General features: G+C 35.0%; 1 protein-coding gene across 1 annotated transcript in view; it reads left to right on the plus strand.

Moving 5' to 3' along the window:
• The window catches only part of LOC148939419 (uncharacterized), a 353,303-nt gene that overhangs the window by 112,015 nt on the left and 223,255 nt on the right, over positions 1–18,033 (plus strand). The window lies entirely within an intron of this gene.

Raw genomic sequence — 18,033 nt, forward strand, 5'->3', positions numbered from 1 at the left:
CTCATTGGGCTCTCATATCACCACTTAGAATAGATATTACTTTATTAATTTCGACTTTATTCATACTCCAATACTAAGCAATACACATTATTCTATTATTTCCCTTATAGGGCTGTCATATCATCACTTAAAATAGATATTACTTTGTTAATTTTGAATTTATGCATACCCCAACACTAAGCAACGCTTTTAAAAACACATTATTTTATCCTTTCCCTCATAGGGCTGTCATATCATCACAGGATAGATATTAAATTATTAATTTTGACTTTATTTATACCCTAATAATAAGCAATACTTTTCAAAGGCATTATTCTATGTTTTCCCTTATAGGGTTGTCATATCATCACTTAGAATAGATATTACTTTATTAATTTCGACTTTATACATATCCAAACACTAAGCAATTCTTTTCAAAAGACATTATTCTATCAATTCCCTCATAGGGCTGTCATATCATCCCTTACAACAGATATTACTTTATTAATTTCAAATTTCTGCATACCCCGATACTAAGCGATGCTTTTCAAATGACATTATTCTATCATTTCCTTCAAAGGGCTGACAAATTATGACTTAGAATAGAAATTACTATATTGATGTCAAATCCAAGTATACCCCCGTACAAAGCAATACTTTTCAAAAGACATCATTCTGTCAGTTCGCTCATAGGGCTGTCATATCATCACTTAGAATAGATACTACTTTTTTAATTCCGAATTTAATACTTTTCAAAAGATATTGTTCTATTATTTCACTCAAAAGGTTGTCCTATCATCACTTAGAATAGATATTACTTTATTAATTTCGACTTTATGCATACCTCAATACAAAGCAATACTTTTCAAAATACATTATTCTATCATTTCCTCATAGGGCTGTCGTACCATCACTTAGAATAGATATTACTTTATTAATTTCGACTTTATGGATTCCCCAATACTAAGCAATACTTTTCAAAAGACATTATTCTATCATTCCCTTCATAGGACTGTCACATCATCACTTCGAATATATATTACTTTATTAATTTATCCCCTTTATGCATACCCCAATACTACGCATTACTTTTAAAAAGACATTATTCTTTCATTTCCCTCGTGAAGCTGTCACATCATCAATTAGAATAGATGTTACTTTTTCTTAATTTCGCCTTTAATATTTTTTTCAAAAGACATTATTTTATCATTTCCCTCATTGGTCTGTCATATCACCACTAGATTAGGCTGCATTAAATTAACTGCTATTAAGTTAGATTCATTTAGGTTAGGTTACCATGGACGACCCGGGTACCTACAGCCAACCTCAAATGATCACTTTTTTCAAATAACTTCATTTACATTTAAAAAAGTAGATACTGACACATTTTCACTACCACATCTGCTGCCCTCTTTTTACCTTTAGTGATAGATGACAGCATATCAGCTTCAACACAAGGGCATAGTGAGAGAGAAATGTAAAAAGTCAGGTTCATTTAGGTTCACTTATCGTGGCGCCACCATAGGTGAAACTAAAGGAAACTAACTTTTTACATGTCTCTCTAAATAAGGGTATTGCTTAGTATTGAGGTATGCATAAAGCCAAAATTAATAAAGTAATAGCTATTCTAAATGATGATACGACAACACTATGAGAGAAATGAATGAATAATGTCTTTTTAAAAGTATTAAAATCGAAATTAATAAAATAATATCTATTCTAAGTGATGATATGACAGCCCTATTAGGGAAATGAATGAAATTTTTTTTTTAAGTAATGTTTAGTATTGGGGTATACATAAAGTCGAAATTAATAAAGTAGTATCTATTCTAAGTGAGAATATGACGGCCCTATGAGGAAAATGATGTAACAAAGTCTTTTGAAAAGTATTGCTTAGTATTGGGGTACGCATAAAGTCGATATTAATAAATTAATGTCGATTCTAAGTGATTATATGACAGCCCTATGAGGGAAATGATAGAATAATTTCTTTTGTAAAGTATTACTTTATATTGGGGTATGCATAAAGACGAAATAAATTAAGTAACATCTATTTTAAGAGATGATATGACAACCCAATGACGGATTTGATAGAATAGTGTCATTTGAAAAGTATCAAAGTCGAGATTAATAAAGTAATATCTACTCTAAGTGATGATATGACAGCCCTATGAGTGAATTGATAGAATATAAATCTTTTGAAAAACTATTTCTTAGTATTCGGGTATGCATAATGTCAAAATTAATAAAGTAATATCTATTCTAAGTGATGATATAACAGCCCTATGAGGGAAATGAATGAATAATGCCATTTTAAAAGTAATGCTTAGTAATGGGGTATGCATAAAGTAGAAATTTATAATATAACATCTATTTTAAGTGACGATATGAAAACCCTATGACGGAAATGATAGAATAGTGTCTTTTGAAAAGTATCAAAGTCGAAATTAGTAAAGTAATATCTATTATAAGTGATGATATGACAGCCCTATCAGGGGAAGGATAGAATACTGTCTTTTGCAAAGTATTGCTTAGTATTGGGGTATACATGATGTCAAAATTAATAAGGTAATTTCTATTTTAAGTGATGATATGACAGCCCTCTGATAGAAAGGATAGAACAATACCTTTTGAAAAGTAATGCGTACTATTTGGGCCTGATAGAATTTGGTATTACTCAATTAATATCCGCTCTAATTGAATAAACTTTAGTCTTGTGAAGTAAATGATATAAACTTAAAATTTGGAGAGCGTTGATTAGTATTGGGGTATGCATAAAGTCAAAATTAATAAAGTAATATCTATTATAAGTGATGATTTGACAGCCCTGTGAGGTAAACGATAGAATAATTTCTTTTGTAAAATATTGCTTAGTCTTTGGGTATGCATAAAGGTAAAATTAATAAAGTAATGTCTATTCTAAGTGATGATATGACAGCCCTATGAGGGAAACATTATAGAATAATGTCTTTTGAAAATCATTGCTTAGTATTGGGGTACGCATAAAGTCAAAATTAATAAAGTAATATCTATTATAAGTGATGATATGACAGCCCTCTGAGGGAAATGATAGAATAATGTCTTTTGAAAAGTATTGCTTAGTATTTGGGTATGCATAAAGTCGAAACAAATAAAGTAATATCCATTCTAAGTGACGATGTGACAGCCCTATAAGGGAAATGACAGAATAATGTCTTTTGAAAAGTAATCCTTAGTATTCGGGTATGCATAATCTCAAAATTAATAAAGTAATATCTATTCTAAGTGATGATATAACAGCCCTATGAGGGAAATGAATGAATAATGCCATTTTAAAAGTAATGCTTAGTATTGGGGTATGCATAAAGTCGAAATTAGTAAAGTAATAGCTATTCTAAAAGATAATATGACAGCCCTTTGAGGGAAATTATGTAACAATGTGTTTTGAAAAGTATTGCTTAGTATTGGGGTATGCCTAAAGTCGAAATTAATAAATTAATGTCGATTCTAAGTGATTACATGAGAGCCCTATGAGGGAAATGATGGAATAATGTCTTTTGAAAAGTATAGCTTAGTACTGGGGTATGCATAAAGTTGAAATTAATATTGTAACATCATTTTAAGTGATGATATGACAACGCTATGACGGAAATGATAGAATAGTGTCTTCTGAAAAGTATCAAAGTAGAAATTAATAAAGTAGTATCAGAATGATAGAATAATGTATTTTGAAAAGTATTGCTTAGTATTGGGGTATACATAAAGTCGAAATTTATAAAGTAACATCTATTCTAAGTGATGATATGACAGCCCTATGGAGAACATGATAGAATAATGTCTTTTGAAAAGTATTGCTTAGTATTGAGGTACGCATAAAGTCAAAAGAAATAAAGTAATACCTATTCTAAGTGATGATATGACGGCCCTCTGAGGGAAATGATAGAATAATGTCTTTTGAAAAGTATCGCTTAGTATTTGGGTATGCATAAAGTCCAAATAAATAAAGTAATATCTATTCTAAGTGACGATTTGACAGCCTCATAAGGGAAATGATACAATAATGTCTTTTGAAAAGTATTGCTTAGTATTCGGGTATGCAAAATGTCAAAATTAATAAAGTAATATCTATTCTAAGTGATGATATAACAGCCCTATGAGGGAAATGAATGAATAATGCCATTTTAAATGTAATGCTTAGTGTCGGGGTATGCATAAAGTCGAAATTAATAAATTAATGTATATTCTAAGTGATAATATGACAGCCCTTTGAGGAAAATGATAGCATAATGTCTTTTGAAAAGTATTGCTTAGTACTGGGATATGCATAAAGTCGAAATTAATAATGTAACATCTATTTTAAGTGGTGATATGACAACCCTATGACGGAAATGATAGAATAGTGTCTTTTGAAAAGTATCAAAGTTAGAATTAATAAAGTAATGTCCATTCTAAGTGATCATTTGACATCCCTATGAGTGAAATGATAGAAGAATGTATTTTGAAAAGTATTGCTTAGTATTTGGATATGCATAATGTCAAAATTAATAAGGTTATGTATATTTTAAGTGATGATATGATAGCCCTTTGATGGAAATGGTAGAATAATGTTTTTTGAAAATTATTGCTTAGTATCGGGGTATGCATAAAGTTGAAATTAATAAAGTAATATATATTTGAAGTGATGATATGACAGCCCTATAAAGGAAATGATAAAATAATGTTTTTTGAAAAGTATTGCTTAGTATTGAAGTATGCACAAAGTTGAAATTAACAAAGTAACACCTATTCTAAGCGATTATATGACAGCCCTTTGAGGGAAATGATAGAATAATGTCTTTCGAAAGTATTGCTTAGTATTAGGGTATGTATAAAATTGAAATTAATAGATTAATATTTTTTCCAAGAGATGATATGATAGTCCTATTGGGGGAATGATAGGATAATGTCTTTTGAAAAGTATTGCTTAGTATTGGGGCATGCATAAAGTCGAAATTAATAAAGTAATATGTATTCTAAGTGATGATATGACAGCCCTATGAGGGAATTGAATGAATAATGTCTTTTGAAAAATATTGCTTAGTCTTGGGATATGTATAAAGTCGAAATTAATCAAGTAATATGTATTTTAAGTGATGATGTGACAGTCCTATGAGAAGAATGATAGAATAATGTCTTTTGAAAAGTATTGCTTAGTATTGGGGTATGCATAAAGTCGAAGTTAATAAGGTAATATCTATTCTAAGTGATGATATAAAAGCCATGTGAGGGAAGTGATAGAATATTGGTTTTTGAAAACTATTGCTTAGTATCAGGGTATGCATAATGTTGAAATTAATAAATTAATATCTATTTTAAATTATGATATGAAAGCCCTATGAGGGAAGTGATAGAATTAGGTCTTTTGAAAAGTATTGCTTAGCATTGGGGTTTGCATAAAGTCGAAATTAATAAAATAATATTTATTTTAAGTGATGATATGACAGCCCTATGAGGGAAATTATGGAATAATGTATTTTGAAAAGTATTGCTTAGTATTAGGGTATACATAAAGTCAAAATTAATAAAGTAATATCTATTCTAATTGATGATATGATAGTCCTATGAGGGGAATGATAGAATAATGTCTTTTGAAAAATATTGCTTAGTATTGGGGTATACATAAAGTCGAAATTTATAAAGTAATGTCTATTCTAAGTGATTTTATGACAGCCCTATGGAGAACATTATAGAATAATGTCTTTTGAAAATTATTGCTTAGTATTGGGATATGCATAAAGACTAAATTAATAAAGTAATATCTATTCTAAGTGATGATATGACACCCCTCTGTGGGAAAGGATAGAATAATGTCTTTTGAAAAGTATTGCCTAGTAATGGGGTATGCATAAAGTGACAACTTATAAAGTAATATTTATTCTAAGTGATAATATGACACCCCTATGAGGGAAATGAATGAATAATGCCATTTTAAAAGTATTGATTAGTATTGAGATATGTATAAAGTCCAAATTAATAAAGTAATTTCTATTATAAGTGATGATGTGACATCCCCACGAGGGATATGATAGAATAGTGTCGTTTGAAAAGTCTTGCTTAGTATTAGGGTATGCATAAAGTCGAAATTTATAAAATAATATCTATTCTAAATGATGATATGACAGCCCTGTGAGGGAAATGATAGAATAATGTCTTTTGAAAAGTATTGCTTAGTATTGGGGTATTTATAAAGTTGAAACTAATAAAGTAATATCTATTTTAAGTGATGATATGACGGTCCTATGACGGAAATGATAGAATTGTGTCTTCTGAAAAGTATCAAAGTCGAAATTAATAAAGTAATATCTATTCTAAGTGATGATATGACAGCCCTATGAGGTAAACGATAGAATAATGTCTTTTGAAAAGTTTTGCTTAGTATCGGGATACACATAATTTCAAAATTAATAAAGTAATATCTATTTTAAATGATGATATGACAGCCCTCTGATGGAAATGATAGACTAATGTCTTTTAAAAATTATTTCTTAGTATCTGGGTATGCATGAAGTTGAAATTAATAAAGTAGTACCTAGTCTAAGTATCGATATGAGAGACCTACAAGGGAGGTGATAGAACAATGTCTTTTGAAAAGTATTTCTTAGTATTGAAGTATGCATAAAGTCGAAATTAATAGAGTAATATCGATTCTAAGTTATGATATTAAAGCCCTATGAGGGAAATGATAGAATCATGTCTTTTGAAAAGTGTTGCTTAGTATTGGGGTATGTATAAAGTTAAAATTAATAAATTAATATCTATTCTAAGTGATGATATGATAGTCCTATGAGGGGAATGATAGAATAATGTCTTTTGAAAAGTATTGCTTAGTATTGGGGTATACATAAAGTCGAAATTTATAAATTAATATCTATTCTAAAGCGGGGCTCCCACGGCGTCAATAAAGTTAGTAAAGTATTCCGCAAAGTTACATACCGTTAAGTTCGTCACGCTCACACATGAATTTTACCTTCGTGACTCTATAGAAATTTTTTGAAGCAATTAATTTGAATTATTCACACGTTCATTCTTGAATATATCTGACATTATTTTTTGATAAATTTTTCAATTAAATAAGTTAGTCTTAAGTTAGATGTTGTTTTTACTTTAAAATTTATTAAATAAGGCTCACAGATAAAAATGAGGACCCAATTCTTGACACATTACTTCACTTATTTCCTTGAATGCGTTTTCAACACAAATTCTATCCTTATGTTCCCCTTGTGAGGAACTATATATTAAAGGTTTATTTCTCACTAGTGAAATAAGCAAGTCTTCTGCTTCAATGTTCCACACATCAATGTTCCACCGATTAGAGAAGAAAGTTCAAGACTGGCTATCTAATTAGTTTCTTTTAGCTGAATTGAAATTTTCCACAAGTCTTCTCCTATTGGCTAAACCTTCCGGACTTTATTGAAAAAGTTAAATAAAGTTTAACTTCTTTTCGATAACCATAAAGTCAATAAAGTTATAAGAGGAAAACGGTTTATTAACTTTATGGACAGCCTTTCATAGTATTTTATGTACTACATTTTCTGTTTTTCTGATTTGGTCTGTTAATACGTCTGCAAATTCCGTGAATAACTTATTTAATTGGGATTTCTGAGCTCGGCTCAGATGTGTTTCCGACGAAACTCGTTCAATGGCATTTATATGTGTTTCTGCCGGGTCTATTGTACCTAAAGGGGCACTTTCCTCGTCATGTTCTGAGGTTAAAATCATGAGACAGCGCTTCTGCGGATCCTTGTGGTTTTCTTTTTCATTTTCCTTGTTAAATTTACTCAGTAAATTCACATGGTAAACTTCTTCCTTTTCCCTTGCTCCATCTAATTCTATCATATAATTTACATCATTCATTTTCTTTTTCAACTTAAATGGTCCCTTCTATCTTACTTCCAATTTATTATCTCCGTCCGGTAATAATATGAGGACTTCCTCCCCTTCCGTGAATTCGTTAGTGCGCATTCGGGCGGATTTATCGTACCATGTTTTCGTTTTTTCTGCATATTCCCCCTGTGCTTTCTTGGCAATTTCATGGTATTCATGCAGTTTTTCTCGTAGTGATAGCAAGTGGGTTATCACTGGTTCTTCCTTTTTCTCCTCATTCTCCCATGATTCCTTTAAAATGTCTAACACCCCCCCTTGGGTTTGTCCCATATAGTAATTCAAATGGAGAGAACCCTGTAGCTTCGTGTGGGGTTTCTCTGTATGCAAAAAGGACATAAGGAAGCATTTTGTCCCATTGGTTTACATCATCTCTTACAAAACGTCTAAACATACTAATTAGGGTTCCGTTAAACCTTTCTGTCACTCCATTTGTCTGAGGATGGAATGGGGTAGTCAATACTTGTTTAATACCGAGAATTTCGTATAATTTTCGGATGTATGTCGATATAAAATTGGTTCCATTATCCGTTAAAATTTTCTTCGGGATTCCGTGACGTGAGACATATTTTGCTAATTCTTCTGCGATTTTTGGTGATTTTACTGTTCGCAATTGGGATAGCTTCTGGATATCTCGTAGCCAGATCATTAATAGCTAAAATAAATCTGTTTCCCGCGCTAGATTTCGGAAGTGCACCTACAATGTTCATTGAAATTCTCTCAAATGGTTTGCCAAAAATGAGCATTTTTTTCATTGGAACTTGTTCATTTGGTTTTTTGTATGCGACTAATTGACAATCTTTGCATCTTTTACAAAAGTTGATAATATCTCTTTTTAATCCTTTCCACCAAAAACGATGCAAGACTCTATCTCTTGTTCTTTGGGATCCCATGTGTCCCCCTGTTGGGCTTGAGTGTGCTAACTTTATTACCGCTTTTCTTAGTTCACGTGGTAACAAAAGTTGTAATCTTCTAGGGTTTTCCCCAGTCTCCATTATTTTGTAAAGTAGATTTCTATTACTGGAAAACTGTTTAGATTGTGGATTCTTTTGATTCGTTAGTGCTAGTTTTATTTTTCTGCAATCTCTATCATTTGTTTGTAATTCTTTTTTATCATGAAGGTTGCATTTAGTGTAAGAAAGTTTTCTATATTGCCGAAATCTCCCCCTAATAACACGTCTACTGCAAGAGTAGGTACAACACCTACTTTTAATTCCTTTTTAACCATATTTCCTTTTTTGTTGGCTATTTCTATTATGACCAGAGCTGTTGGACATTTATGTTCTGCTCCATATTGGTATTACGATGCTAATTTATATTTGTAATTTATTTCGGTTTCCTTTACCAAATCTTCCCGTATATAGGTATGGTCACTACATGAATCGATAATTATTCTTACTTATTCATCATTTAGTTCGCCATACACTTTGCTTGATTCCCCACATGCACAAGTTTTCATATTTTGCTAGCTTCTAACCTATGTGGTTCTCTTATACGTCTGAGACTTTTTCCATTCTCTTGGGATCGATCGTTTCTCGGATTGTCCTGTCTTCCGTTCGCCCCATCGTCCCTTGTTCTGTAATTATTGTCGTAATTTTTTTTTGCACTGCGGCAATCTGAGGCATAATGTCCTCGTTTATTACAGTTATAACAGGTAACGTCATACTGTTTCTGTTTTTGGCCGTATTTTCTACCGTCTTTATTTGGGTAATTGGTGCTATAGTGGCCTCTCAAGCTAAAGTGGTAGCATGATACTTCTCCTTGTGTTTGCCATATTTGGCTAGCATTCTTTTTATTTTCCGGATACGGGTATTCTTTCCTACCATTTCCTCCTAACCTTGTTCTTTGTGGGAATGCCTCCCTCCTAATTTCAGTGTGCCTGTCTGCTAATTTCGGACATTTCTTCAATTGTTTGTGGGTTTTTCTCTTTTAGGTACATTCTCATATTTGGATGGGTATTTTCTAAGAATTGTTCCATCGCTGTTTTATTCACTATTCCCTTTATCTTATCTTTTATTTCTTCCGGGTCTTCTAACATTATATAATTTTCGAACTCTAGCCATTTTAAACACATATCTTTCAATTTGTACCCGTGTTCTTTATAAGTTTCGTTATCTCGTTATCTTCAAAACCTTCTTTGAAAGTGCCCGGGGGAGAGTTGAAACTTTTCAAAAATGGCTTGTTTTAGTCTTTCAAAATCTTTTGAGTACTCCATTGGTAATGCTTTATATGCAATTTGTGCTTTGTAGTTCAGGAGGGGCTGTATTCTTGTCACCCAGTTTTCTCTCGGTAATCCGCTTAATTCCGCCGTTTTTTCGAAATTGTATATGTATAAATGTACATCTTCATTTTCTTTCATTGGTTGAAGGTTTAGTGCGTGCATTACCTCTATTGTAGACGATTTCTGAGGCTTTTGGGAATTTCTCCCTGCAATCATTTCCATTATGTATTTTCTTCCTCTCTGTCTGCCTCCTCCTTTTTTCTCTGGCTATCCTATCAGCCCCTTCCTTTCGTTTTCTTTCTTGTCTATCTTTCTCTCTTTCTTTCTCCATGAAATTTAATAGGTGTTGTGTCATATCTATTTGAATGCTTTTTCGCGAACTCCTGATGGAAATTGAGCTTCTACTACTCCTGCTACTTGGCCTACTATGATTCTCACTGTCTCTATATTCTCTTAATTCGTTTTCTGAGTCTTCTCGTTGTATAATATTTTCTCTTACCCGCAACTCCTTTACTTTTTGTACCTCCTCTGAAGGGTGAGTTTATTTTGCTTTGCCCTTACTTTCATGTAATGATGTTTCCTCATGTATTATCTCCACTGTTTCTTTTGTTCGGGTTTCTCTATCTGAGAATAATTCTTTCTGAATTTGCCTTAGACATTTTTCTTCTTCCCTGGTTCGTACCGGAGATCGCTCTATTACTGATTTTGTTTTGAAGATTTCCTCTTCACACGTCCCAGAAATGTCTATTTTACCCGTTGAGTGATATATGGTTTTATTTGATGGTGTTTTTCTTACGGTATTTCAAGCAGGAATCGCATACAATTGTGTGTCTGAATCCGATTTTCGTTTTACCGCGGTAGATCTTGTCTGAATTCTTCGTTTGTCCGCCATTATTTCAAGGTTTATTTAACGTCTTCCGTCCAAATGAAATTCTTTTTATCAATGCAACTTCCGGTCTCTCGCGAAAAATGGCTGCGTCTCAATTAGCCTTATTTTTGCACACTAAATAGTTGCGTGATATATTGATTCTGAGATTTTAGCCTATTACCTATCTATTCACCTAGGCTCAGCCCAGATAAAAGAGAATTTTCTTTGCGATTTTTTTTAAATATGTAACCACAATAGGCTACTCTTGTAGGCTAAATTACTTGTCTCTTCGAAAACGTGGAATTCTTTTACTACCAGATTTACTGATAGGACCTTACTTGCTGCCACAACTTATTGGAGGTCTAACGTACGGGGGTCACCACTTATTGATGCAAAAATGGCACAAAAAGTTGCTAAGCCACTTAATGGATAGGGAGAACCCCTTGTCGTCCCAAAGTAGTGGGATTCCCACGGTTACTCCAACAGTTCCGTGTCTACTAACGTGATCGAATGGTCCGAGAGGTCACTTTAAGGCTAAGGGTTACCAGTAATATTTCTAACTATCTCTTTAGACTCGACCTAGGCTGAAAAGTCAAAGATTATATAGTATAAAAAATCTTACTGTATTCAAGACACGCTACAAAAAGGAACTGACTTTCCCCAGCCCACTCAGGCAGCCGCGTGTCTGACGGGGTGACGGGGTGGTAATGAATTTTTCCAGCCAATCCAAGGGCTTACTAAGTTACTGGTCAGACCTCCCCAACTGCGCAATTTAATACCTCGTGGTCTATTAACCAACTGCGCAATTAGGAGGACAGAAAATGGCGCCACAAAATTAAAGGAAAATTAATAATTATTACTAGGGGAAGGAAAATAATTAAGGGGCCAAAAGAAAAGAATCTGGGAAGGACATTTATCTGAACAAACTGGGACCAAGGGTTCCAACACTCAGTATTGGGATATGCATAAAATCGAAATTAATAAAGTAATATCTATTCTAAGTGATGATATGTCAGCCCTATGATGGAAATGAAAGAATAATGTCTTTTAAACAGTATTGCTTAGTATCGGGGTATGCAGAAAGTTGAAATTAGTAAAGTAACATCTATTGTAAGTGATGATATGACTGTCCTATGAGGGAAATGATAGAATAATGTCTTTTGAAAAGTATTGCTTAGTATTTGGGTATGCATAAAGTCGAAATAAATAAAGTAATATCTATTGTAAGTGACGATTTGACAGCCCTATAAGGGAAATGATACAATAATGTCTTTTGAAAAGTATTGCTTAGTATTGGGGTGTGCATAAATTCGGAATTAATAAAGTAATATCTATTCTAAGTGATCATATAACAGCCCTATGAGGGAAATGATAGAATAATGTCATTCGAAAAGTATTAACTTCTCTGAGTTCAAAATAAACCAGTTAAAGCAAGTTTGAATCAATTATACACTTCTGAACCAGTTAAAAACGTTCGGGACTTGTATCATTTCCCTCATAGTTCCACCTTAACATTGTTTAATATTTATTCGACTTTGTTAATTTCATTTGAATGTTTTAAGAAGGTTATTTCGATTTTCAGAAAAATGTGCATTCATGTTTCAAATGGTATCCTTGAGCTTAAAGTTGAAATTAATAAAGTAATATCTATTTTAAGTTATGAAATGTGATAGAGTAATGTCTTTTGAAAAGTATTGGGGTATGCATAAACTCGAAATTAATAAAGTAATATCTATTCTAAGTGATGATATGACTTCCCTATGAGAGAAATGATAGAATAATGTCATTTGAAAATTATAACTTCTCATTGTTCAAAATAAACCAGTTAAGCACTTTTGAATCAGTTATACACTTCTGAACTAGTAAAAAATGTTCGGGACTATGAGGGAAAATATAAATGTTTTTACTTTTATAGCTTTAACAAATCAAATAATATTAACATTTTGATTAATAAATATCAGTATATGTATGTTAAACTGACAATGCACATTCATTTGTGTTTTTTCAGTAAAGTGCAAATTATGTTCTGGCCTTGGGAAGGATTTGTGGTAGTTTCACGCTTGGTAGATTATTTGATTTTATTTTTGCTTATTTTTGGTTAAATGGAGTTCTTTACTTTTCTTTGAAAAACTTATTTTGTGGAAAAAGTTTTTTTTAATTAATTTCTATTCGTTTTATATTGACATAGTCTTTTCAGGGAAAAAGAAAATAGTTCTTTAAATCTTTTCGTTTTTTTAAGACTTTATACTTTGGCCTGCTATTTGTATGCTCGAGAAAAACTTTCAGCAATTTTTAACGTACAACCTTATAAAAGTCTGGACACAAATAGTAGTGTTTAATTTAGTTTCATACCTCCTCTAGTTGACCCGAAATAGAAAACTTGATACCATTTGCAAAAAAATCTGTTCACTTTCTTTGATAGCTTGGATACACTTACGCTGTTTTGATTTGTTTAAATTTTAAGAGCAGAAGTTGCCCCAAAAGCTTGACCACAATACCCTCAGTTGTTCTTGGGATACTGCTGAGATGCCTTATTGGGAATTAGCATTAACATAGTGAATTTTGATTTAATCTTAAGGCAACATTTAATTTTTAAACATAATAGGCAAATGGGAGGGTGGGCTCGGGAGGGGAGCCAGTTGCCCTCCAATCACTTTCGACAATTAAAAAGGGCATTAACCCTATCTTTTTTCAATTGAATGAGCCCTTTTCGAAGTTCCTAAGACAACTCCTTCGATACGAAGTGCCCTGGTCTAAACAAAAAAAAAAAAAAAATAATACATTGTACCCACATCTTACTTACTTGTACTTGTTGCACGTTCAAGCCGCATCCAGACTCATCGTGGCGCCCAGCAGATGACGACATGTCTCCTTCCATAGGTTTCGCTCGAGGGTGGCAGTCTCCACCGTTATCAGCCACTGGCGATCCCAGCGACGGCCGTATTTTCGGAATCCTCCGATTGGCTCCAGATCAGACTTAACTGTTGCTAGCCACGTCTTCTTTTGGCCTCCTGCCCTCTTCTTCCATGCAGGTAGTGGTAGACATTTGAGGCATTTTTTGCTTATATGGTCATCTGGTCTGCCTATTAAGTGGCCAAACCATCTCAGTCTCCTATGCTTAACAATGTCAGAGACAAGTGGGCGATCCCCACATCTTCTCCTTACTTCTTCATTAGGGATTCTACCTGAAAGGTGGATACCCAGGATATAGCGCAGGCATTTGTGGTTGAATATATTCAAGCTCAACGCTTCGGCTGCTTTAAGTGACCACGTTTCACTTCCATAGAGAAGGACAGAGAGAACCATAGCTTTATACACTCGGAGCTTTTTGTGTGGCAATATTTTGCTCCGCTTCCAGAGATACTTCCGTAATTGAAGGAAGACACTCGAGGCTGACGATATGTGGCTCTGGATTTCTTCTGAAAATTCGCCGGCAGGGTTTACCATCGATCCGAGGTATTTGAATGACTGGATGTCCTCTATCTGATTACCATTTAGGGTCACAGGGGTTTCATCCATCCCCTCTGTTTGCATGGATTTTGTTTTTGGTAGGCTTATTCGGAGACCAGTCGAGAGTGCCTTGACTGCCACGTCATTTATCATAGCCTTGGCTTCTGCAACGGATTCAGCAAGCACATTCCCCACATTGTCAGCATAGTCAAGATCTGTGACAGAGAAGGACAGGCTCACTGCAAAACCTTTATACTTGTCCAGGACCCAGAAAGTCCAATCGACGACGAAGTTGAAAAAACTTGGTGAAAGGACACAGTGTTGACGTACACCCTCCTTGATCAGGACCGGATATGAAAGATTGCCATCGACTTTTGCCCGAGTTTTTGTTCTAGTATAGTATACCTTGAGCAGATTGATGATCTTCTCAGGCACACTGTCCTCTCTCATAGCTTCCTATATTGCATCACGACGGACCGAATCAAACGCGGTAATGAAGTCTATGAAGATTTGGATTGTTTCCTGCTGGTGTTTAAACCGGTGTTCAAGGATCTGTCGCAGGCTAAAAATCTTGTCACAGAAGCCTATGCCTGGCCTGAATCCTGCTTGGTTGGGTCACGTTCGGCTGTTTCTGGTGTCTCTGAATCTATTTAAAAGTATGACTGCGAACAGCTTAGCAGCAATGGGGATAAGGGATATACCTTGGTAGTTTTTGCAGTCCAATCGGTCTCCTTTTTTGAAGATAGGGACAATTATTGAGGTCTTCCAGTCATCTGGGATTTATTCATTGTCCCAGCCGTCGGTTATCACGCTATGAAGTTCATCCACCGCCAACTTGGGGAGAGCTTTCAGTAATTCGGCAGAAATCCCATCTATTCCTGGGCTTTTATGGTTTTCCAAAACTCGGATAGCCTTAATTACTTCATCTCTGGAGGGTGGGTCCGTGCATACATTTTCATAAGCCTGGTTGTGTGGAGGGTTCTGCGGTGCTGTAAGTGGTTGCTTTCGATTACTCCTCCTGGTCTCAATAGCTCTTGGAAGTGAACTCGCCATTTTTCGATACGCTCCTCTCTGCTTGTGAGTATTTTTCCATCCTTCGCTTTAAGCGAGGGGATGGTAGTTTGCTTCTTCTTCCCAATGCATTCTCCAAGTATCTGATAGAGTTTTCGTGTATCGTTCCGTGATGCGGCTCTTTCCATATCACTGGCAACATTAGACCAGTAGGCGTTTTTGTCAGCTCTTGCTGATTTGTTACATTCTTGTCGTAGCACTTTGTATGTGGGAGACTTTTTGTTGGTCATTGCTTTTTTCTTGGCAGAGAGTTTGAGTGTCTTTTCTGAGATCCATTTCGTAGTTTTACGCTTGAAAAACCCAAGTATGTTTGAGGCAACTTCATTGATGTGGTCCTTGAATTTGCTCCATTTCTTCTCAATCTTTATCTTGGGGCACTGATCAGTCGGGATTGCCTCCTCGGTGTCATCTTGAAGGACAGCGAAGCGGTTTGAGCGTTCAAGGACAAATGCTCCTCGGTACCCATCTATTTTCAGCTTCGACACGTCTATTTTCTGGTCTTCCTTGAGTCTTCCTTTTTTTAGTCTTCCTTGAGCTAAGTCTGTACTTTAGCCTTGTCTTCAGCAAGAAGTGGTCAGATCCATTTTTCGATCCCGTGTCAGCACCTCTGTGCACTCAAGAGTCCAACACCATGAATTTCCATTGTCGGGATACAAGGAGATAATCTATTTGGGCCTTTACTGTTCTATCGCGGGATTCACATGTATATGTTTGACACGGCTTTTGTCTAAACCAGGTGTTAGCCAAAGCGAGATTGTTCTGCATTGCGAACAGCAAAAGCGTGTTTCCATTTGTGCACCTGTCTCCGAGGCCGTGCTTGCCGACCACTTGTTCCGAGTTATTCAGCTTTCCGCCGATTCTGGCATTGAAGTCGCCTCCAATTAGGAGGATATATTTCGGGGGAATCTAATCAATGACTGTCTGTAGGTCACTGTAAAACTGATCTATTTGCTGTTCAGTGGCATCTCTTATTGGGGCGTAAGCGCTAAGGACAGTCAGATTGTTCGTGCAACCTTTAATTCTTGCCCTTACGATTCTCTCAGACAAGCTGATATTTGATGAGCCCAGTAACTGGTTTGGGGGACAACAGGATCGATCTTTACTATGAAAAAATGTCAAGCCTTCCAATCACTTTTGACTATTAAAAAGGGCACTAGCCCTTTCAATTTCCAATCGAATAAGCCCTTTTTGAGTTTCTACGACAACGTTTTCTATAAAAATCTTAAATGCCCCCAGGGCATAAATTACAACCCTTGCCCTGAGGGCTGTGAGAGGGTTTTCATTCTCAAAGACCTAATTTCCAGAGCTTTTAACTACATCAAACAAAATTGCTATCTCAAAATGTTGATTGGATGTGTTTGTTGAAATGGTGGGCGTCAGAGGGGGGTTAGTTACCCTCTAGTCACTTCTGAATATTAAAAAGGGCACTAGCCCTTTCAATTTCCAATCGATTGAGCCCTTTTTGAAGTTTCTACGACAACGCTTTTTATGAAAACCTTATATGCCCCAAGGCACAACTTACAACCCTTGACCTGAGGGCTGTGAGGCGCTTGTCATCCTAAAAGACATAATTTCAGGACCTTTCAACTACGTTGAACAAAATGGCTATCTAAAAATTTTGATTGGATGTGTTTGTGTTGAGAGGGGGGGGGGGGTACTTACCATCCAATCACTTTCGAGTATTAAAAAAGGCACTAGCCGTTTCAATTTCCAATGGAATGATTCATTTTTGAAGTTTCTACGACAACGCTTTCTATAAAAAAAAGCTTATGTGCCCCCAGGGAATAACTTACAACCCTTGCCCTGAGGGCTGTGGGGGGAGTGTCATCCTCAAAAACATAATTTCCAGGCTTTTTACCTACGTCGAACAAAATAGCTATCTCAAAATTTTGATTGGATGTGTTTGGGGAAATGGTGGGAGTAAGACGGGTGTTAGTTATACTCCAATCACTTTTGAATATTAAAAAGGGCACAAGCCCATCTAATTTCCAATCGAATGAGCCCTTTTTGAAGTTTCTACAACATCACTATCTATAAAAACCTTATGTGCCCCCGGGGCATAACTTACAACCCTTGCCCCGAGGGCTCTGAGGGTTATCATCCTCAAAGATCTAATTCCTAAAATTTTTAACTACGTTGAACAAAATGGCTATCTAAAATTTTGATGGAATGTGTTTGGGGAAAAGATGGGCGTGAGAGGGGGGTTAGTTGCCCTTAAACCACTTTTGACTATTGAAAAGACACTAGCCCTTTGAATTTCTAATCGAATGAGCCCTTTTTCAAGTTCTACGACAAAACTTTCAGTAAAAACCATATATGCCCCCAAGGCATAACACAACCCTTACACTGAGGGCTGTGGGGGGAGTTTCATCCTCTTAGATATAATTTTCGGACGTTTCAACTACTTTGAACAAAATGGCTATCTCAAAATTTTGATTGGATGTGTTTGGGGAAAAGGTGGGCGTGAGAGGGTTTTTTCAAACTTTGAGCGACGAGCGGCACGGGTTAACGTTGCTTAATCGAGCTCAAATTTCGGCCATCTCAA

Source organism: Artemia sp. Qi Xiang Cuo, chromosome 21 (assembly GCF_049724085.1).
Source record: "Artemia sp. Qi Xiang Cuo chromosome 21, ASM4972408v1, whole genome shotgun sequence".
In the NCBI taxonomy this organism is placed as follows: domain Eukaryota; kingdom Metazoa; phylum Arthropoda; class Branchiopoda; order Anostraca; family Artemiidae; genus Artemia; species Artemia sp. Qi Xiang Cuo.